The 22,470-nt window shown below is 43.7% G+C and overlaps 1 long non-coding RNA gene across 1 annotated transcript; it reads left to right on the forward strand.

Annotated features, from left to right (window-relative positions):
* Positions 1-3,616: 3,616 nt before the first annotated feature.
* Positions 3,617-12,211, forward strand: LOC146189156 (uncharacterized). Its single transcript, XR_014707276.1, has 3 exons — positions 3,617-3,698; positions 4,613-4,691; positions 12,120-12,211. It is a non-coding gene; the product is annotated as an uncharacterized LOC146189156 (long non-coding RNA).
* The last annotated feature ends 10,259 nt before the right edge of the window (positions 12,212-22,470 follow it).

Raw genomic sequence — 22,470 nt, forward strand, 5'->3', positions numbered from 1 at the left:
CTTATAAGGTATTCTGGAACGAACATTCAAGTAGGTAAGTTCTTTATGTAGACAATAAGATTTTGATGCAGCATGTTGTAGCAAAAGAACTCCCCTGCGTATAGACCGTTTTATCGAAAGCAAGCAGAAGAGGTGGGATACTTTCTATCCTGATTCATTTATTTTTTTTTTATTTATGTGTTATACCCTCAGGGCAAAGCATTACAGAGGGGAGTCTATCGGTTTCGCTGTTAGATCGGGAGCTCCATCAGTTGTACTTCCCGGTGCAATCCACACCTAATGCCCATGCATGATCTTTGTGATGATGCAAGTGCTTGCTTTCACGTGAATGTCACCTATGCCGGCGGCTACGTTATTTGTTCGCTTGTTTTGTTCATTTGACTTATGTTGCGAGTGAGCGCTTGGGGTTTTTCGTTCTTTATCTCTGTCTGGTGTCAGGTGCGCGCTCCTACCAGCTGCATCTTACCAGTACTCACTTACGGAATTGAAGTGAGTGCAGGCGAAAATGTTCCAAGTTGTGGAAACCTCGGAGAGTTATGGAAGAAAAACCGGTTGTTGTAACGTTAGTAGGAAGTGTTTAGTGGTTAAGCGAAATAACTCAAGTAATGATATTCTAGCCGAAATTAAGAACAAGGTTCACTGGACTATTTAGTGCCCAAAGACATCGTGTTGATACTGTTGATTGAAAGTTTAGAACCGTTTTATAGGCGCTATTAGGATGGTTTTAGTTGTCCTTATATCAACATTGTAATATTTTGTTAAGAAAGCCTGTATGGATTCCTTTCTCGGGCTGCAGTTTAGAATGGGCGGATGTCTTGCACCCTCATTCCTTTCCAAAGCCCTAGGAATTCTTGGAAAAGTTCATAGACCGATGATTTGAGAGACTTAGTCTCACAACCAGATCTCAATCTCCCTCTCCGATCACAGCCTGAAAACTTATGTTGTCGTTTTCTTCAATTTTACGGCCTTCCCAAGTAGATTTTAGTTTTCATATGGGTCGTATAATTGTTCCTCTGTAGTATGCGAAGCTCGGATCTTCTTGCGAAGCATTGAAGACCACTCTCAGCCCGGAATTTATCGACTAGGTTATTAGCTCCTTGTAGAACTTGCTTTTGCGCCAGGAACCCTGCGTAGCCCACACGCTTACATCCTCCGCATAGAAGCCTAAGGTCACATTCTTCTGGGTTAAGAGCTTTTGTGTTATGTTTATTGTGGTTATGTTGAATAACACTGTAGGCACAAGGAAACACCGCGGTGAGCTTTCTTTAAATATTGGTGCGTAAGGCAACCGGATATCACCTTGGCGGGTGTGCGATACGAGGAGAACGATGCCATGCAACTGATTTTCTTCCGCAGTTGAGACAGGAGCAAATGTTCGCCTTGTTTGGTGCTGTTTATTATTTCGTTTATGTGGAGGAATGCATCTTCCATGCAAGATTACCTTTCGAAGCCCAGATTGTAGGACTGCATTAAAGCAATAAGTCGTTTTGTCTATGATAAACAGTTCAGTACAGTTTATTACCTTAAATAAACTGCCCCATCGGGGTGGCGCAGCTGTTAAGGCGCTCGACCACTGTGCCCAAGGACGCGGGATCGAATCTCGGCCTCGGCGGCTGCGTTTCAATGGAGGCAAAACGGAGTGCCATCAGTGCGCTGTGCGATGTCAGTGTGTGTTAAAGAACCACAGGTGGTCGAAATTTCCAAACTCTTCCACTACGGCGTCTCTCATAGCCTTATTCGCTTTGGGACGTTGCACCCCACAAACCAACCAAACCATCTTAAGCTGGCGATAACACTTAAGCCGGACTCTACTTCCACACAGTTTCGGAGGTAATATTTCAGGTTTTCGGATGGAGATTATATAATCAGCATCGTCCTCATCAGCTGGATTATACCCACTGGCGGCGAAGGCCTCTCCCATATTCCTGCATTAACGCCGTCCTGTGGAGACTATATGAACGCTGCTATTCCAACCCTTTTTACAACAGTGGTGTCTGCGCGTTTCTGAGCTGACAAGACCTGCTTATTCCATAATCCGCCTTTTTCACAAGGCCGCTCTGCGCATGCGCGTCTGTCCGCTGGTTGAAAACTAACCACCAACTTTAGCTGCGCATGCGCAGGTCTGGGCCTCCGCGATCAGCGCAGCCGTAGCTGATCTTGGAGGCCATGTGTAGTTAATATTCGTGACAGGCGTATGCGATAGAAGGCGTTAGCTGTCAAGCACACCGTCATTTCGCTGGCGCCAAGGACGCTTTCAACCAGTAGCAGACGAATTTTCAACCACTCCCAGAGGGCGCCACGTTTTGTGTAAAAGGCAGATTGTTCTTTCTTGTACTCTACTAGGTCGTTCAGGTGACTGGTGCTCAGTTCCTAATTATGGCGTTACAAATCTTCCAATCTTTTAAATATTGTAAGTTGGCAAGCATAATAGAAATGGTCTGAGCTTCGAATGGTTGCAAAATGTTTGTTTCTGAAGCTTTTTTTGTGCTCAGAGCGGGTACAAACAGCTGCAATAAAATATCATGCGTGTACGTATTACTATGGTGCAGCTAATCATATATGAAGAATTTATGTTCATAAGCACTTTCCTCGAATTCGTCGAACTATTAAGTGCCCTATATATGTAAATCGTTATTCTGCTCCCATGGCAGAGAGAATCATCTCTCCTCTTACTTCATGAGCTTTCTTCCACACGAAATCACACCAGCCTGCTAGTTATCAAAGATCCAGAAACTTGCCAGAAATATTATTTTGCTAATAACTCCGTGAAAAGGAGTATCTTGGGATGACGGCAACGTTGTGGAACTGTCAGCATTTTTGTACATCATCTCCAACCTAAATAGGCCTACTGCAAAAAGAGATTTTCTGTGCATCTTACAAATCGGACCCCTTCTAGGGAAGCCAGCTGCGGCTTGCTAGTCTCATTCACACTATATACATTTTCTCTCTGTCTCTCGCGCCTGTAATCGCTTGTAACGTATTTTGCTGACATGAACTATCGAACAGCGTGCAGTCCCATTTCCTGGCTGCGCAAATGTTTTACCAAATTCTTATTGAAATTTGTGCAGTTCCCCGTTTCCTCCTGAATGTATATCTGCCGAATGCCCCTGAAACGAGCATTCTGATTGCCTTGAAATATGTGTCACAAACAGCAAAAAACGTTCTTTGAATGCAGTCACGGCTGTAGCATTTAGACTGACAACTTCGAAATCAATTAGGTTCTGTTTGGTTTGTGGGGTTTAACGTCCCAAAGCGACTGAGGCTATGAGAGACGCCGTAGTGGAGGACTCCGGAAATTTCGACCACCTGGGGATCTTTAACATGCGCTGACATCGCACAGCACACGGACGCCTCTTCGTTTCGCCTCCATCGAAACGCAGCCGCCGAGGTCGGGTTTGAACCCGGGTATTCCGGAGAGTAGTCGGTCGTCTTACCACTGCACCACCCCGGCGGGGCCGAAATCAATCATTATCTTATGTGCCTATCGCTAAACTATTCTCGGAGAAAACAATCGTGAACAGCTTAGAGTACTAAATTTTTTTTTGCTTTTTTCGTGGAGGAAGTAAAAATCGGGAGCCTAATGTGCTCTCTAAATTCTTGCACACCTCCATTCACCAGGGGGGTGCCGGTTCTTCGTTGCCATGGAAATTGCCGGTAGAGCCGGACTCTCTGGATCGGATGTCCTCGTCAATCCGAATGTAAGTGCTCACACAACCAGCGTAGGATCGATAATGCCGATGGTGAGTGTTCGAAGGCCTAAACACACAGCACACTGGGGCCAAATCTCTCGCTCTTTAGAACGAGGCTGTGAAGCGCCCGTTACTAGACGCAGCGCTTCGTTGATGTCGTCGTTGGCGTAGTAGTCTGCATTGTTGGCGCACCCACCACCTGTGGTACGTCGTGGCGGAGCCAAGCAGCCCCAGCATGCAACTGCCGTGGATACCAGATGGCAGAAGGGTAATAAAAATCCCGTCCCGACATTTAGGGAAGAAGGAAGTTTAAGAGTGTAAAAGCGAAAGGATGGCTCAGGGTTCTGAAGGTTGTGGGGAGAGTATAATATGGCACAACCGAAAGGTGGCTACTCCAGGAACACTGGCGAGGGTAGGAGCCATGGAAGGAGGGTACGACGAGCGCCGAAGAACTTCCCGTCTGTGAGTGGTGCGAAACAAAGGCTCTGAAAGATGACAATCGTGAAAGAAGGCTATCCGAGAGCGGCAGAATGGCCATAGCAGGAGGGAAAGAAACGTGGACGAGCGCTATGCGACAAATTCTTAGCAGCAGGCAACGGTCGCTGTACTCTTTTCACAACACCGTTGGTACCATGGCGAATTGTGTTTGTTTCATGAAAATTTTATATGAAAAAAAAAACAATGTCTAGACTGCAGCTTCGATGAATTTCCTTTGGTTACAACGTTGTCAGGTTTTTTATTCGAAGCGGCTTGTCTTTAATTAATCATTGGCGTGCGAGAATAAAGTAGACGGTTGTTTATATTTGGGAAAATAGTGATTGCGCAGACAGTGACACCTGAGGCACGCAGGCTGATGATCGCTGAGAATGAATAAACACTCTATTTCCGACAACACATGATCTTATTTCCACGTTTTGTCGCAGCTGACGCTTCTTTAGACACGGTACTCGGACTCCAGCCCACTGTTGGCCATACTTTCCTTAATGCAGACCAACATCAAAGGTGAGCATTTCCGCTGCCGTTATCGAACTGGCTGAGACAAGGTCTTAGACTTAATAGACGGTTGTACGTGTTGGTAAAATAGGGTCTATATTAACTTGTTCAATGTAACAGCTGCCGTTCAATGTGCCTGCAATTGGAAAGCGAAAAAAATATTTTCTTCCCCGGCTGGAACTCAGCAGCAATAAATGTTTCAAAGGAACACATTATATATGAATTTCGATATTTCATGGCATGCAGCTTCAACGTGCATCCGCACTTAAAACAAGCAAGGTTTTGGCGTCTTCACGTTTTTGCGCGGGAACAATGCATGTGTTTGCGCTAAGCTCTAAAGTCTGCTCACTGTAATGGCTGCTGTTGGAATAGCGAGCTCCTAAATGGGACAAATGAGGCGTTTAGCGGTTAACAGTTTATACTATAGCTCTCCGCTCCCAGACATCTTTCGAGATCTTGGGCGTAGGTGGTAGTTATACCAACGAACCTTATTATTTTGACCTTTACTTAACCTAAAAGGTTTGTTGTTGTCCAAATGTCAAGTGCGAAAAGAATGGTGCTGTTTGGTTCCCAGCTTTCCCCGGTCGCAAGCGAGGGAAAAGATCCGGATTAAAAGGGTAAAAAATGAAAGCTTCTTGAATACTTTAAACTTAAAATGTTAAACGTCTTGTAAACGTCTTGTTTTTCGGAACCTCAAGTTTTTTATTCCGTCAATACTTTCGTATTTTTAATTGTGTTTTTGTGAAATTATGGCACAATATTCGTCTGACTTCTCAGTGAACACCTGCACTTCTCTCAGCAACGTATGTCGTTGGTTCGAAACCCTCTCGCAAATTGGCCTCCAACTTGCCTAGCAGATGGATGCGAGATGGAAAAATGTGAAATAAAATGGTGCGCAACCAACCTGGACGTTGTGCGCCGAAGCGATGCTTTCAAACTTAGGTACGGATTCAAGCGGGTATTTTCTCGTCATTGTTTTCTTCATGCTTGCTGCGGCGAAGGAGATGGGCTTTCAACCCGAGACCTTTGCGCCTCCTTTGAAATTAGAAATGGGTAAGCTCTGTCTTCAATGGTTTGACATGTGATCGTTCAAGCGTCCTCGCAGCCTAACCCGTTTGTGCATCCTCATTCGCGTACATGTCATTTATTGCTTCCTTATTTGCTTCTCTTATTGCTAAATCAGTGTGTGAAAGGAAAGCTATTATATACACAACCATTATATATATATATATATATAGTGTGTGTGTGTGTGTGTGTGTGTGTGTGTGTGTGTGTGTGTGTGTGTGTGTGTGTGTGTGTGTGTGTGTGTGTGTGTGTGTGTGTGTGTGTGTGTGTGTGTGTGTGTGTGTGTGTGTGTGTGTGTGTGTGTGTGTGTGTGTGTGTGTGTGTGTGTGTGTGTGTGTGTGTGTGTGTGTGTGTGTGTGTGTGTGTGTGTGTGTGTGTGTGTGTGTGTGTGTGTGTGTGTGTGTGTGTGTGTGTGTGTGTGTGTGTGTGTGTGTGTGTGTGTGTGTGTGTGTGTGTGTGTGTGTGTGTGTGTGTGTGTGTGTGTGTGTGTGTGTGTGTGTGTGTGTGTGTGTGTGTGTGTGTGTGTGTGTGTGTGTGTGTGTGTGTGTGTGTGTGTGTGTGTGTGTGTGTGTGTGTGTGTGTGTGTGTGTGTGTGTGTGTGTGTGTGTGTGTGTGTGTGTGTGTGTGTGTGTGTGTGTGTGTGTGTGTGTGTGTGTGTGTGTGTGTGTGTGTGTGTGTGTGTGTGTGTGTGTGTGTGTGTGTGTGTGTGTGTGTGTGTGTGTGTGTGTGTGTGTGTGTGTGTGTGTGTGTGTGTGTGTGTGTGTGTGTGTGTGTGTGTGTGTGTGTGTGTGTGTGTGTGTGAGAGAGATGCATCCCATCGTGGTGGTGCCGTGGTCACGGCGCTTGACTTCTGTTTCCAAAAGTACAATCGAATCCCGATTGCGGCGGCCGTTTTTAGATGGAGGCGAAATCCAAGGCGCCCGTGAGCAGTCCAATGTCAGTGCACGTAAAAAACTGTCAACAGTTACGTTGCTTCCTGATGCGAAATTTTAGTGCAGATCATCAGCTTTTTCAGTTTTTCGACAGATTTAGGCAAAGAATTCAAGCCGATATGTATGCACAATTTCAGGAAACTTTATTTTTCCCACATATTCATTCTTCAAAAAAACACTCGGATAAGAGTTCTTGATCTAAAAGCATATGTGGCCTGAACTAGAACAGGAAAGGTGGCGGTGGCACTAAGCGGTGTAAACGTGCACGAAACAGCAGACGAAGGACTTCAACCGATGGGTTTGCTCATATGAGACTTAGAAAGAACTTGCAGAGACCAAGCCACCGCGGTTCGCTGTGGCGAACGGCGGTTGCTATGCGTTTCGGCTCGGTCGGTGTAGGTTATCGACCATTGCATCGAACACAATCAACGTTGCGGTGAACGCACCAAAGTTCACCGGCATTCTAGGCCGAACCCACTTCTATGCCGGGAGAGTGCGATGCGGGCAGACACTTTCCTGCTCCATTCGGTGCAACCTGAATAGGAGCTGTCTAGTCATGTGCTGCGGGTATACTACTGGATGCAACTCTAAGAATGTAATTTCAGAACGTGAGGCGTGATAGTAAAACTATTATGTCTAGTATAAATGTCTAGTATAAACATTGGGTATATATCCTCGATTATAAACTATAGTACAGTTTCCGAGAACTCTGAGAGAAAGAAGAGCACAGGACTGATGCGACATATTGTAGACAATATTTCTTTTTTTTAACCGTCGCCTGCTGCCGGCCTTATCATTTGGTAGCTTTCGTTTTGACCACGCAGAAAAATCTTTTTCTCTTTAGTTCTGCTCGTTGTCATCGCGGAGTGCTCCCTTTATCATTTTCTTTGCCGGCAAGATGTGCCGAGATGTGTCTGGAAAGATTAAAACCATGTCTATTTTTACAGTTGTTTGAGTCCCCTTTCGCGGGTTTATCTAGATGGATGTTTGGTCGACTTTATTTGAGTTTTTCTAATGCAGCGGGAATTTGTATATTTTGACGAAAAGAGAGCACTTTTGCTGCTATCGTAACGGGCTAGTTACTTATTTCATTTTAGGGCGCGTGTGTGCTCAATAAAGAGTCCTCCTGTTCGCTACCAAGCTAGTCACCTTGTTAGGTGCCGACAGAATGGTCACTACCATATGACAATGTTCATGATACACGAAGAAACCTCACTGAAACAGGCGAAACGCCATGTAGGTGGCGGCATCCACCTCTCTCCTCCCAGCTGTGAAAATACTTGCACAGTGAGGTAATGTCACGGTTTTTTTCCATTTTCCGTGCACTATTGCAATTCCAACATGTTTCGTTGTCTTGGATCGATCCGTATAAATTTGTGTGCAATTGTCATATTTTTCTTTAAGAGCTAGAAATCAAAAACACAGTTGCTCCACTTCATGGAGACATCATACATAATACAGCAGCAGCCTCAGCTCGAGAACATAAAATAACGTTTTGTTGGGTCCCGAGTCATGTCGGCATTGGAGGCAATGAGAGAGCAGACTTTTGCGCTGCACAAGACCATGAAAAACGAATAAAGCACATAGATATGCCGTACAGAGACGGCATGGTGCTAGTGCTCAACAAACTAAAGGAAGAATGGCAGTCATTATAGAGTAGGGAGGTAAATAATAGACTGCAGTTGATGAAGCCAACTTTAGAGGAATGGAAATCATGTCGCCATCAAGAACTTTTATAGAAGTGATTTTATGCCGTGGTCACATTGGCCACACACACATGACACTCAATGTTTTGTTGAGAACAGAAACCAAACCTCTGTGTGAAGAATGCAGGCAGGAACTCACCTTAAACTACATTTTACTTTCATGCACAAGATTTGAATAGCTAAGGAAAAAGTATTTTACTCAATTTTATGATGAACACATTCCTTTCCATCCAGCTTTTATTTTAAGTGAAAGCGGACTTGTTGATCTATCATGTGTTTTCAGCTATTGAAAGGAAGGAAATGTTTTCAAGAAACTATAGAATAAATAGTATATATCACTTACAACCATGCTTGGCGCATGATAGCCTGAGCTGCTTATGCGCTATTAAACTGAACACAACACCTCTCCTCCCAGAAATCGATTGGACCTTGTGGAACCTTGTTCGCCTACACACACATTGCTACATGCCTAAACAGTCCCAGTAATTTATGCTTCTGGTATCTCAGTCATAGTCATAAGAATAGCGTCGTAAGCAGGCCCTCTATGTAAACGACCGCACGACATTAATGTATTCCTCGCTAACCGGAGGTATCAGCGCGCCTGCTTGGCCTAAAACAGTAGCGTATTCTAGACAGCATGCAAGGGTATCGATGGATTTAGTTCCTATCGCACCGTTACAAGGAGAGTCTTGATGAGACTTGCCAGGCGCCGTAATGTTAAGTCCACAGGCTTCTGCGTCACAAGGAAAACTCCGGCTAATAGTAAAACAGCGGAAGTGCGATCTTCCCACCGACGAAATTTCAAAATATACTTTTGTGGACAAAACGTTCGATTTCTCGGCCTAATACGATAGATAGCAGACAACAGAAAATGTTGAAGAATGCCACGTAAAAGCTGGTCAGAATATTGCGAAAGGCGAGCTTTTAAAGCTAGCCGCCATTAGAAGTGGGAGGCGGTTAAATTTTCGCACTCGCAGATTACGTATGCCAATTTTTACACTTAAAAAACGCGACTTTCATTTTTACTGTGCACAACACGTTGTCATGTTTGCTTGCTGCAAATGCGCGTCGGTTGCGAGCGCCTGACAGCCACCCTCAAATCGTCGGAGGAGATAAAATTACTTTTTCAGTGGAGACAATGCGGTGGAAGTGAAGCCACACGCTGTCATCTTCAGTTGGGCAAAAGCTTCTTGCTGCCGCATGCTAAGATGCCACACGCCGTTTTGCGAGCAGTGCCGTAATTTTTCTCGTGCTAAGCAACGTCTTTTAAACATGATCGCTTTTAAACGCTCCTGCATCAAGTAACAATTGCAACTTGTCACTTGTGAATGCTGTCTATGGGCATTATCGTTAATCAGTGCTCCTTTAGTTATCGTGTATATAATATTGAGTCTTGCGCCATTAGAAAGGCCTGTATAATTCTTAGTAACAATACATAATTGACAGTGACTGTGCATGTAGCAATCACGTTCGTAGGCAGATATGCAACTTAAAGAATTATTATTTATCACTTGGAGCACGGACTCTTTCAAATAGTTCGTAGGAGGTGTGTCTAAAAATGTAGAACCTGTATTACATATGAACAAACTTTTTGTCATATCTATGCCTTTGCGAAGAACAAGGGCATGCGTGCCGACATGGTAGCCGCTATTTAGGGCGTAAGCCTTACTGGTTTGAATGGGTAATTGGGTTTCCAAAAATGTTTGATCCATCGAATCTTCCCTCTCTCTTATGTAGCAGGAGGCAGTGCAAGGCATGTGCTGCCTCCGGACGTAGTGCCATGGTTCCTTGCATGACTTGGAGAGCCGTCGCTCGTGGAATGCATGTCACCCCGCGAACAGCATCACCCTATAAGGAGGCTACCTGGAAAGCCATCGAAAGTAAAGAAAATACATACTCGAACAGTGCAGTCATTGTACGTCATTCTTCCGTACCTATGGCAAAAGCTCTGAGCAGAGAGGGGCAGTTTTTGGCAGAAAGTAGGAATGGACTATTTTCACAATTGAAACTGATAATGACCTTCCCATTTTTAAAAGAGTATTTCTGTGAACAACAGCACACACAGAAACTGTTTCGATTTAGACATTTAATGCCACGTCTGCCATATTTCGTATGCAGAAACGCTCAAACATCATACATTATCATGCAACTCTTTGCTAGGTAACGAAAGGAAATACGCTCATGGCGCAGTCGTCGTATCCTCCTAATGATATAAATATGACTCACGGTGTACGCTCCTTAAGTTTCAAATACACCAGTAAAATAATGCGAGACTATGTTTTCTATCATATGTTATTTAATAAATTTGGCTGGAAAATAACCCTGCTTCAGTTCGTACGATGTCAAATTTTGGGGGTCCGACAATTTGCGACATGTGAGCAACTACTAGGTCATATATATATTACACGTGTTGAGTGATTCTGTTCATAACAAAAATAGTAAATGCGATATTGAATATTTCAGTCATTGTAGTAGTCACAGCGCATAGATATTTTCTTATGGGCGCTGACATTTTGTGTAGGTGCCGCCATCCAGCGGCCAAGTTCAGAAAAACCACCATGTTGGTGTGTGTGGTCCCATCCGTGGGACAGGAAACGAATAGCCCACATCGGTAGCTCCAACTTTTCGCTTAAACATTTTTCCCTTCCGAAAGTGCCTGGCTGAAAGAAAACGACGTTTTAGCACCAGTGCAAGCATGATGATTTGCAAGTATTATATTTTTAAAAATATTTTCAAATGTTTGAAGAGTTGAAAATTATTAGTTGCAGTTATGGTGAATACGAGGCAGGAACCGCCTGTATAAAATGCTGAACGTCGGAAAGCGCGTCAGTGAAGAGAAACTAAAGCTTTAAAGCTACAGCCACAGTGAAATTGTCTCACAGTAATGCAAACGCTCAACTAGACGCACAACAGGCGAACGAATACAAAATGAAATCTAAACAAAAAGTGAGATAATGCGCTGATGATTACGAAGTAGCTGTAGAAATTTGTGAACCAACTATTAGTCTCCGCCAAATACATAGAAGCCGCTCTTTGTTCCTTCCCTTCCGAACACACGTAACCAAGATAAGTAGCCACGTATTAGCGAGTGATATTTAAATTTTTGGAGTTCAGCTGAAGAAAGGAACAGAAATAGTGAAAAGGGCACCTTTTATACATGTATATAATTTCTTGCCACTTTAGAAATACAGTGTGCTTTCTATAATTATTTCGCTTCAGGTAAGAAGAAATAGCAGCTGTAGCGTGTGGCAAGCAATCTTTTGCCAAAATGTTTGTGCCACGCGTTTGATTCTAATGCTTGTGATAAATCTTCAACGGATGTCCCTGTTACCGAATAAATGTGTGCGGTTGTCTTACGTTGACTCGTATTCTTGGATGTATGCGTTTCTCTTGCACAAAGTCTGTATAATGATCTGTAAAATGGGTGGCGCAGTGGTTACGGCGCTCGACTACAGCTCCCAAGGACGCGGGATCGAATCCAGGCCTCGGCGGCCGCTTTTCGATGGAGACCAAAAGCAAGGCACCCGTGTGCTGTGCGATGTCAGTGCATGTTAAAGAATCCCAGGTGGTCGAAATTTTCGGAGTCCTCCACTACGGCGTCTCTCATACCCTGAGTTGCGTTGGGATGTTAAACCCCACCAACAGAACATAGCATCACAAAGCATTTATAATGAAGAGTATAAACAGTTTCATCTTGTTTCAAAAGTTTCATAAGTATGTTTCTTGTTTTACAGAAGCGGCACTTCTTTCGAAACGGTACCTGCCCGAAAATGGGACGGCGAACCACGTGCTCCGACTCACACCGAAGCCACACGCTTGCAATGCATCAGCAGTAAGTTCATACGGGTATCTGCGTTGAGATGCTTAGTTTGAGACGCTGCAATTCAGATGTACGGTTCGTTTTCAATGGCAATAAACTTTAATGAAAATATAAACACTTATAAGGTTGGTCAGAAATTCTTTTCTTCGACATGTAAACCAATGCGGACGCACTTATAATCTTGTTCCTTGCATATCCGACACTTTGGAACCAAGATGGGCGCGATTTTTTTAAGTTGCGGTAAAAGCAGCCGTCGGATCTGAAAAGATAGCAGCAAGCGCATTTCTACATTTACTGCATGCCATCAGGCAGGTCTTTAACCGAGATCGATCCTCCTGCAATGTGCTGCTGCCGGAAAGAATGCAGCACGAATAACACGCTCACTACGAAAGAGATTGGCAGTCGTTGAGTTCTTGTTGCTTGTTCCCTTTCGCACAAAGTACATGCCTAAAGCATATACTGAAGTTAGTTTAACTAGCTTTCAGTTGCGTAAATAGTTTACAGAATGTGTGATAACTACGAGGCACCTATAGAGTATGGGCAGTGCTACAATGGTAATTTGACAGCGTATAATTTGAGACAATTCCATTTGGAGCTCCTTTACAAAAGAGTGTGGCATTTGCCGAGCCAGAATGAGGCAGAAGGAGGCCGATGGTGACCACGTGCATCCTTTGTTCACGAAGATGTCTGCTTGGTTGGAGCCAATGATTTATCTGAATCCTGTTCTCTCTGTCAACTTGGCGTTGACGGTGAAGAGCAGTCAGATCACTTTGCGAATGCCATCATACCAGCGAAATGCAGTTTCCGCTTTTAGTGGACCCAGGAGGGTTCATTGTGGCCTTTTTGCCATTAGGCCCGGCAGCGCAACATATGTTTGTTTGCTGGGAAAACCGAAACAAAAGAGGTTGCGCCACTAGATTAAAACGTGTCGCGTGAATACCGAAAGCCGATACTGCAGCACACGGATGTATCCCAGAATCTGAACCTTGCAGCACGTGATCCAACTATTTTCGCGCATCCGTTTGATTTCGGATCACACTAACGCTTTAAATTGTTTTTAATCATTGTATCCCTTACGAGCTTCCTCTTATCTTCGAATGCAAAAGAATATAGCGCATCGTACACGGGTTCATGTTTCATTTTACAGGGATCGAATTCACACATACGCAGTTGTTACTGGCACGTGAGCGCTTTCCGCAATCTTTCCTGTCACGACAAGGATTTTGCGCACACGCATAGAGCCTGTCTCACCGCCCACTTCGGACCATATAAAATATCTTCGATGTATTCAGCGGTGCAACACCTGCGTGTACTTTGCATTGTTAGAGTCGTATCCCACGATGCCACATGTATGTAAAGGTACTCATCATCTATCCTAATAGTTTCAATATCTTGGTTGTTTTCGATCTGCTCCGTGTACCTGCGTCCTTGTATATTGCCCTATCAAAAACAGCAGATCAACTTTGTATCGGCTTTAACATTTTGGTCTCGTTGTATCGCACAATCCTTTTCTTTTGGCGAAAAGCAGAGCGGTTAACGCATCAACGTTTTCTATATTAATTCGTAAATCATTTAGTGCAGCTAACCTTATCGGCTTAGCGCCTTAATCAGCGAAAGCTGATCGGAATAAGCAATCTAGAACCCGGTGGCGTAGTTTCTTAGTTCCTTACGCAGGGTATCAGGAATCGTCGGGTTTGTATCTGTGTGCAAACAGGCAAGCTAGAGCAGTTCGTTACTGCATCACAGAGTACATCATTTTGAATTTGTGTACTATCTAGGAAGAAGCCTGTCGAGAAGACGTTAAAGAACCCCAGGTGGTCGAAATTTCCGCAGTCCTCCAATACGGCGTCTCTCATAGCCTGAGTCGCGTTGGGACGTTACACTCCACAACCCAACCCAAATCCTAATTCGAGCAGCGGAATGGAGAGACGCAGGGTTTGTTGTTCACCTGTTTCTGTCGCCTGTGCATGCTAGCAGAAGGTGTCTATCGGTTTCACACGACTCATAGTCTTGCGATGAATTCTATGGAACCATTCTATCTTGGCATCTCACATCTGACTAATCTTCGTCGGCGCGTTTTGGCTTGCATTGAAACGAGACTAGATGTAATAGGCCAACCATACAATAATTTTTTCATGGTAAAGCCTTGTTCGAGGTACTAAACAACGTGGCAAAATAATGCCATTAGTTATTTTTTCACTGAATATATCGAGTCCGAGAAGTGCTTTTTTTGACAACGTATCTATGGTGAACCACAGCAAGCGTACTTTTATCGGCCGTTTCGATTACCATTTCAGCGAATTTTCATATACTATTTGATTTTCTGCTAACATTGGCTTTAACCATTGAGCTAAAAAGGTAAATGATAACACTCACCACAAGCTCGCTGCATGGATATGCATTCAGAATATCTTGGTAAATAAAACCTGCGATTTTTCCACCCGTTATGTGCAGGCGTGTTATCATCATAATCATCATCAGCCTCACTATACCCACTGCAGGGCGAATGCCTCTCCCATATTTCTCCACTTAGCCCGGTTCTGTGTTAGCGGCATTCACTTGACCCCTGAGAACTTCTTGACCTTATCAGCCCATCTAACTTTCTTCCGCCCCCTGTTACGCTTTCCTTTTCTTGGAATCCAGTTTGTTACCCTAAGCGACCATCGGTTATCCTCTCTTCGCACTACATGTCCTGCCCATCTCATGTCCTTCTTATTAATTTCCACTAGAATGTCGGTAACCTGAGTTATTTGTCTGACCCACTCTGCACGCTTCCTATCTCTTAATGTTACCCCTACCATTTTTCGTTCCATAGCCCTCTGGGTTGTCCTCAACTTAAGTAGAACTCTCTTGGTTAGCCTCCACGTTTTAGCCCCATAGGTGAGTACAGGTAAGATGCAACTGTTATATACTTTCCTCTTTAGCGATACCGGTAAGCTGCTAGTCATAATCTGTGAGTGTTTGCCAAATGCGCTCCACCCCAATATTATTCTTCTTGTTATTTCATTTTCATGGTCCGGATCTGCGGTTACTACCTGTCCTTAGTAGACATATTCGTGTACTACTTCCAATACTTCGCTACCTAATGTAAACTGCTGTTTCTGTCCGAGGCTGTTGAACATTACCTTAGTCTTCTGCATGTTGATTTTAAAGCCTACCTGTCTACTTTTCCTGTCTAGGTCACCAATCATTATTTGCAATTCATCCCCCGAGTTGCTTAGCAAGTCAATGTCATCAGCAAATCGCAGATTACTGAGGTATTTATTCTCCATCTACCCTTATCCCTAACTTCTCCCATTCCAAGTCTCTGAACACTTCCTCTAAACAAGCTGTGAATAGTACTGGGGAGATTGTGTCTCCTTGCCTAACACCTCTCTTTATGGGAATTTTGTTACTTTCTTTATGCAGAACTATGGTTGCTGTGCAGCCACTATATATATCTTCCAGCACTTTCACGTACGGCTCGTCTACTCCCTGATTTCTCAATGCCTGCGTCACTGCCGAGATTTCAACTGAGTCAAATGCTTTTTCATAATCAATGAATACTCTGTATAAGGGCTGGTTATATTCCGAGCATTTTTCTATCACCTGATTATGGTATGGATATGATCGATAATAGAGTACCGTTTCCGAAAACCTGCTTGATCCTTTGCTTGATTGCAGTCTAAGGTTGTCCTGATTCTATTAGCGATTACCTTAGTAAATACCTTATACGTAACAGACAGTAAGCTAATTGGTCTGTAATTTTTAAGGTCCTTAGAGTCCCCTTTCTTATGAATGAGGATAATGTTTGCATTCTTCCATGGGTCCGGTACCGGCGATGACACCAGGCACTGCGTATACAGGGTGGCCAGCTTTTCTAACACGATATCCCCCCCGTCCTTCAGAAAATCTGTAGTTATCTGATCCTCTCCAGCTGATTTCCCCCTTTTCATAGTTTCTAGGGCTTTCTTGACCTCGTCCTTCATAACTGGTGGAACGTCTGACTGTTTTTCCCTACCGTCAATCTCCTTACGGTCCTGACTACTTTGGCTACTGTAGAGATCTGTATAGAACTCCTCGGCTACTTTGACTATCTTGTCCATATTCGTGATGACGTTGCCCTCCTTGTCCCTTATGGCATACATCTGGTTTTTTCCTATGCCCAATTTCTTCTTTACCGCTTGAAGGCTTCCCCCGTTCTTTACAGCATGCTCAATTTTCTCCATGTTATACTTCCTTATATCGTCCACCTTGCGCTTATTGATTAGCTTTGATATTTCGGCCAATTCAATCTGGTCTGTTGGATTAGAAGCTTTCATACTCTGGCGTTTCTTAATTAAATCTTTCTTGTCCTTAGACAGCTTACCGGTATCCTCTCTAACTATCCTTCCGCCTACTTCTACCGCTCATTCAGTAATGATATCTCTGAAATTATTGTTCATTGCTTCTAGGGTAATGTCGCCATTCTCGTTTAGAGCTGAATATCTATTCTGTAGCGATATCCTGAACACTTCTGCCCTCCCCCTCACCGCTAATTCATTGATGGGTTTCTTTCTTACTAATTTGTTGCGTTCCTTCTTCAAATTTAGGCTAATTCGGGACCTCACCATCCTGTGGTCACTGCATCGCACTTTCCCGATTACCTCTACATCTTGCATAATGGCGGGGGTTGAACCTTCCTGTCCTATAACCTGGCGTGTTATAACCTTCCTGTAACATGTTCACTTTTTGACGCGAGCCTAGCGTCAGTAAATGTGAAACTGGCGCCAGCGGGTCCACTACTCCAGGATTATATCTTTGCCAATTAGCAGGTGAACGTGCAGACAAATGGAGTGAAATATGCGTGAGCATGGATACATAAGCTGATTGCAATATATAAGAGCTACGATATTCATATAGCAAAGGTAGGATTTTATCTCACCTTGTGTTACACCTCGCGACATTGAATTGAAGACAAATATACGTTTTCCCTTATCATGAAACGACACTAGATGTAATAACCACGTCCTTTTTCAAGACATAATCGCGTTCCGGCTAGTAAAACACAATTAAGTATTAAATGGCATGAGTGTTTTGCCTACCGAATGCATCGTATCCGGAATGTGCTTCGTGTGACAGCACATCTATACCGATGCTATAGAAATAAACAGGGCAGCATGCGGAACAGCGAAGGGAGGAGTATACTCTAGTGTTCATGAGAAACTCAATAAAAGAATCTTTACTTCTCTCTTTACGGGAAAGGTCGATGCATTCGCGCCTGAAGGACACCTAAGAAAATGCGTCATAAGCAGCATCACAACCAGAAAAAAATGTGCGATTGAACTTCATTTCTTTCGAATTCCACTCAAGGTATTCCCCATTCCTTGACAAAACATGGCGCTTTTCCTTTTCTAATAACCAACTGAACCAACTGAATATGTTTTTGAATGTCAGCTCCGGAAGGAACGCACGTCGACCTGAACATCGTTACCGGTCCTTGTGTTGCAGGGAATTGGGGTTTTGCCACCAAGAGAGCATTTCAGCTACCGTTAAACCCTGTACGCCCATGTCATGGATTTATTTATTTATTTTACCCTCAGGGTCGTAGGATTAACGAAAAAAACAAGATAGTTCGGGATTCTGAGTCGCCATTGAGCGCTGCTATCTGGCGTTGTAGGCATCGGCGATGTCTACATAGTAACTTTAAGCGAAAAATCTCACGTGTATATCTGGAATGCGGCATTCTGCATGCAGTAAGACGAGCATTGACTTGCAGAGCAGCTGCTGACTGCTGTTCTAGGCGCTGCCAACTCGGTATTCAGCTTTGAGATCCGTAGGTGGTACTTTTGATGTAGTTGTAGGTAGGTGGTAGAACCTAGGTGGTTCCTGATTATGGATTGGTTATGTTGTAATCTTGTGAAATATTTTAAGTATGAAAATAACATTGGAAAAAGTGTGAAGTACGAATGTTTTACAAAAGGCTGTTTCTGAAGCTTTCTTTTTGGTCACAGCGAGTAAAAAGGGCTGCAACGAAAAATCAATTCTATAGTGATACTTTTGGGGCCGTTTAAATATATGAAATATTTATATTGATAAGCATTTTCCTCTAAATCGTCGAAGTATTCATCATACTATGGGATTTCGTATTGTTCGCGCATAAAAGTGAGACTAATCTTTCATCTCACTTCGTGAGCTTCCTTCCATAATGCGCACCACTCGGGCAGCTATAAAATGCCCAAACAACTTGCCAGAAATATTATTTTCATTCTTACAACCTAACAAGAAGTACCTTGTGATGGCAACAATGTCGAGCAACTGTCGGCATATTTCATATATCATCTCTAGCCTAAATAGACCTTCTACAGAAAAAATGAATTTTCGTGCATCTCCAAAATAATGCTTGTTTTAATGAAGAAAGCTGCGTCTTCTTAGCCTCAATCATGCACCCTACTTTTTCTAGCTGTCTCTTGTGCCTCTCGTCTTTTGTAATTACGATTAGCTTCCCTTCGCATTTGCTGCCCGACATAGTCATTTACAAACTCCTTATTTAAATTTATAGAGTTCCCAGTCTCGTCTGAAATGTTAATTGAAAGTTCTGATTACCTTCTAATCTGTGAACAGAAGAAGACATTAATCGACTGCTGTAAGTACTGTCGCATTTAGAGTGATAACATCGAAAGCAGTTATCATGTGTGCATGTTGCTAAACCATTCTCACAGACAGCAGTTGTAGATAACTTGCAGTTCTAAACGGTAGCTCTATATTGCGAACTGGAAGAAAACAATGTGCCTTGTGTGCTCCCTGTTCCCGCGTAACTTGCATGTTGCTAAACTATTTTCATAGACAGCAATCGTAGATAGCTTGCAGTTCTGAATGGTAGCTCTATATTGTAATTTGGAAGAAAACAATCAATGTGCCTTATGTACTCCCTATATTCCTGCGACCTCCATCCGTCCGCAGGATGCCGGTTTTTCGTTGCCATGGAAACTGTGGGTAGAGGGACGTGGACCTTGGCCTGGCTGGGTCGTGCGTCGTCTAAATTCAGGATGTACGTGCTCACGCAACCCGCGGAGGATCGAAAATGCCGGTGGTGAGAGCTTGGATGCCTAAACACACATATTTAATACGGCCAAGCTGCCTCTTTAGAATGAAGCTGTGAAGCGCCCGTTTCTGGACCGAGCGCTTCGTTGCGTTGTCGTCTGTGTAATGGTCGGCGTAGCTTAGCACAACCGGCCATTCACCCCCTATGGCACGTCTTAGCGGAGCCAAGCCGCACCAAGCCATCTGCAGCGGTTAACAGGTAGCAGAATAGGGAAATATATATCCCATCCCCCATTTAGGGAATATGGAAGGCGTAGACAGGGTGAAAGAAAATGGTGGCTCAGGGTTCTGAACGATGTGGCGAAACCGAAAGGTGGCAGAAATGAAAAGTTGGCTTTCGCAGGAATAGTACCGAGGGTGGCAGCTAAGAAAGGAGGAGGGTACGAGGAGGGCCGAAGAGTTTGTGACAACCGTGAAAGGGAAAAGTTAACCGAAAGCGGAAGAATGGGCACTGCAGAAGGGAAAGAAAGGTGGAGGCAGGAAGTGCAACAACGCTTTCCAGCCCCGTTCCTGTTGTGGCCATTTTTTCTTGTATTATGGAAATGTTAAGTAAAATAAAAGCAGAATGTGTGACTGCAGCTCTGATTTAATTTCCTGTGGCCGCAACGTTGTCAGGTTTTTTGTTCGAAGCGGCTTGTCTTTAATTAGTCATTGGCGTACGAGAAAGTAGACGCTTGTTTATATTTGGGGAAATGTAGTGATTACTCAGACAATGACACCTCAGTCACTCTGGCTGACAACCGCTGAGAATGAATAAACACTTTATTTCCGAGAACACACAATCTTAAGTCTACGTTTTGTCGCAGCTGACGCTTCTTTAGACAAGGTACTTGGCCTCCAACCTACTGTCGGCCATACTTTCCTGCACGCAGACCAACATCGAAGGTGAGCATTTCGGCTACCGTTATCTAAGTGACTCATAAGAGGTTTTAGACTTAACAAACGGTTATACATGTTGGTAGAAGTATTGTCCATGTGCATAACTTGTTCAGTTTAGCAGCTGCTGATCAATGATCCTGATAAAAGAAAGCGAAACAAAAACTACTTTTCTTTCCCGGTTGGCACTAAATAGCAATAAATATACTCATTAAATATAATTTTCGACACTCCATGGTAAACAGCTTCAAATTGCATCCGCACTGAAAATGGTATCCCTTGTCTATCCATAGAACAAGCAAACTTATGGTCTCTTCATGTGTTTGCGAGGGACCGATATATATGTATACTCTAAGCTCTCACAGGCTGCTTTCCGACTGCTGTTTGTGTAGCGAGCGCTTAAACTGGTCGAGTGAGGGGTTTAGCGGATAACAGTTTATACTATAGCTTTCTGCTCTTCGACACCTTTCGAGAGGGCGGGCGAATTTATTTGTTATACCACCCAACCTCAGTAGTTTCACCTCAACTTAGCCTACACGGTCAGAGGAATTCAGCTGTGTATATTGTCCCAAAACAAAACAAACATTAGCCTGGCGCTACACATTTATATTTAGCGAATACTTTCACTTTTAATTGGTTTTTGCTGAAGTGATGGCGCAGTATATTAGTGGACACCTGCAGCTGTTTGGGGAACGTATGTCGTTGGTTCAAATCCATCTTTCAAACAGGCCTACAACTTGACTAAAAGCAAGATGCGAAATAAAAAATTTGAATTGGAATAGTATGACACCACACTGAATGGTGCGGAAACAACCGTTTCTTTAAAATTTTGGTATGAATTAAGGAGCCTATTTTCTGCGACACCGATACTCTCAAAGCTGCAGGTACGGGGAAGGCAATCGGTTTTCGACCGAATGAGGTCTATGCGTTTTACGTAAAACTGGAGATGGTTAGGCCCTCTCTTCAATAGTTTGACATAAGATTGTTCACGCGTTTTATCACCCCTGAGCCCTTTGTGCATCCTCGTCGTAATATGTGCAATTTATTGCTTGCTGATCCCTTATGTCTATTATCTCACATATAACAAGTAGCATGAAGTCATTACCTGTAACGATGTTTGAAAGAAAACACACACAAATGTATTCACTTTCACATACCGGATGCGGTGGTGCAGTGGCTACGGCTCTCGACTTCTGTGGCAAAGGATGCGCGATCGAATCCCGACAGCAGCGGCCAATTTCGATGTAGACGAGCAGCAGGGTGCCCATATACTGTACGATGTCAGTGCAAGTTGGAGGACCCCAGGTGGTCGAAATTTCTGGAGCCCTTCACTACGACGTCGCTCATAACCTGAGTCGATTTGGAACATTTATTTAATCCGATAAACAAAAACAGCTGATCTCAACTGCCAATCTGGAAAGGGAAACCTGAGATGGTAGCACCTGCCAAGACGACCATGTCATCATTAGATCTCGTCACGTCACCCATCCTGCAGACAATTCATTGGCCAGCCGAGTCAGGTGCCAAATACGATCTTAAAAGGATTTCACGTCAAGCGTACTAACATAGGCATCTTTACTTGTTTAAGCTCAGAACATGATAAACCGATCAAAGAGGGAATAAAGGACAGTCTGAAAGGAGCTTTGTGATTATGGGCTGCGGATATACTACCGTATTCCACTCTAAGACGAGGGAGTGAGTACGTGAGATGTGATACATTATTAGGTCCAGTACTAATATTCCTGCTAAACTTTTCAAAAGAAATTTTGGACGGGATAGAAAGTATTTTCTTAGCCCTATGTTATAGACGCATTAGAGCCCTATATTAGAGACGCACACTGACAGAAAGGACACAGGACTGGCGCGATGGTTGTAGGCTTTATTTTTTTCTTTCAACTGCCGCCTGCACGCGGCCATATCACTTTGATAGGAGTGTGTTTTTGCTGCGCTGAATAATGTGGTGTTCTTTTTTCTTCATTTGCATGCCGCGGTCTTTATCACTGTGTTTGTCGCGCAATATGCGCAGGGATGTATCTGAAATGATTACAGCCATGCGCATCTGTTTCCACACATTTACACGTTGTTCAAGCCACCTTTGACGGCTTTATCTAGGTTATATTTTATAAATTGTGCTTGCAAGCACAGTGGAGCCTCGTTGTTCGACGACTATGCAGAGAACGTTTTTGCTGCTGTCGCAGCGGCCGAATTACGTATTTCATTGAGGGTGCACCTCCACCTAATACATAAAGAGTCTTTCTATTCACCACCGCTTTAACACCATCGTTACTTACCGACAGCATCGTCGCTTCTACATACGAATGTTCATG

Source organism: Amblyomma maculatum, chromosome 5 (assembly GCF_055883805.1).
Source record: "Amblyomma maculatum isolate TAMU_Amacu chromosome 5, ASM5588380v1, whole genome shotgun sequence".
Taxonomy (NCBI): domain Eukaryota; kingdom Metazoa; phylum Arthropoda; class Arachnida; order Ixodida; family Ixodidae; genus Amblyomma; species Amblyomma maculatum.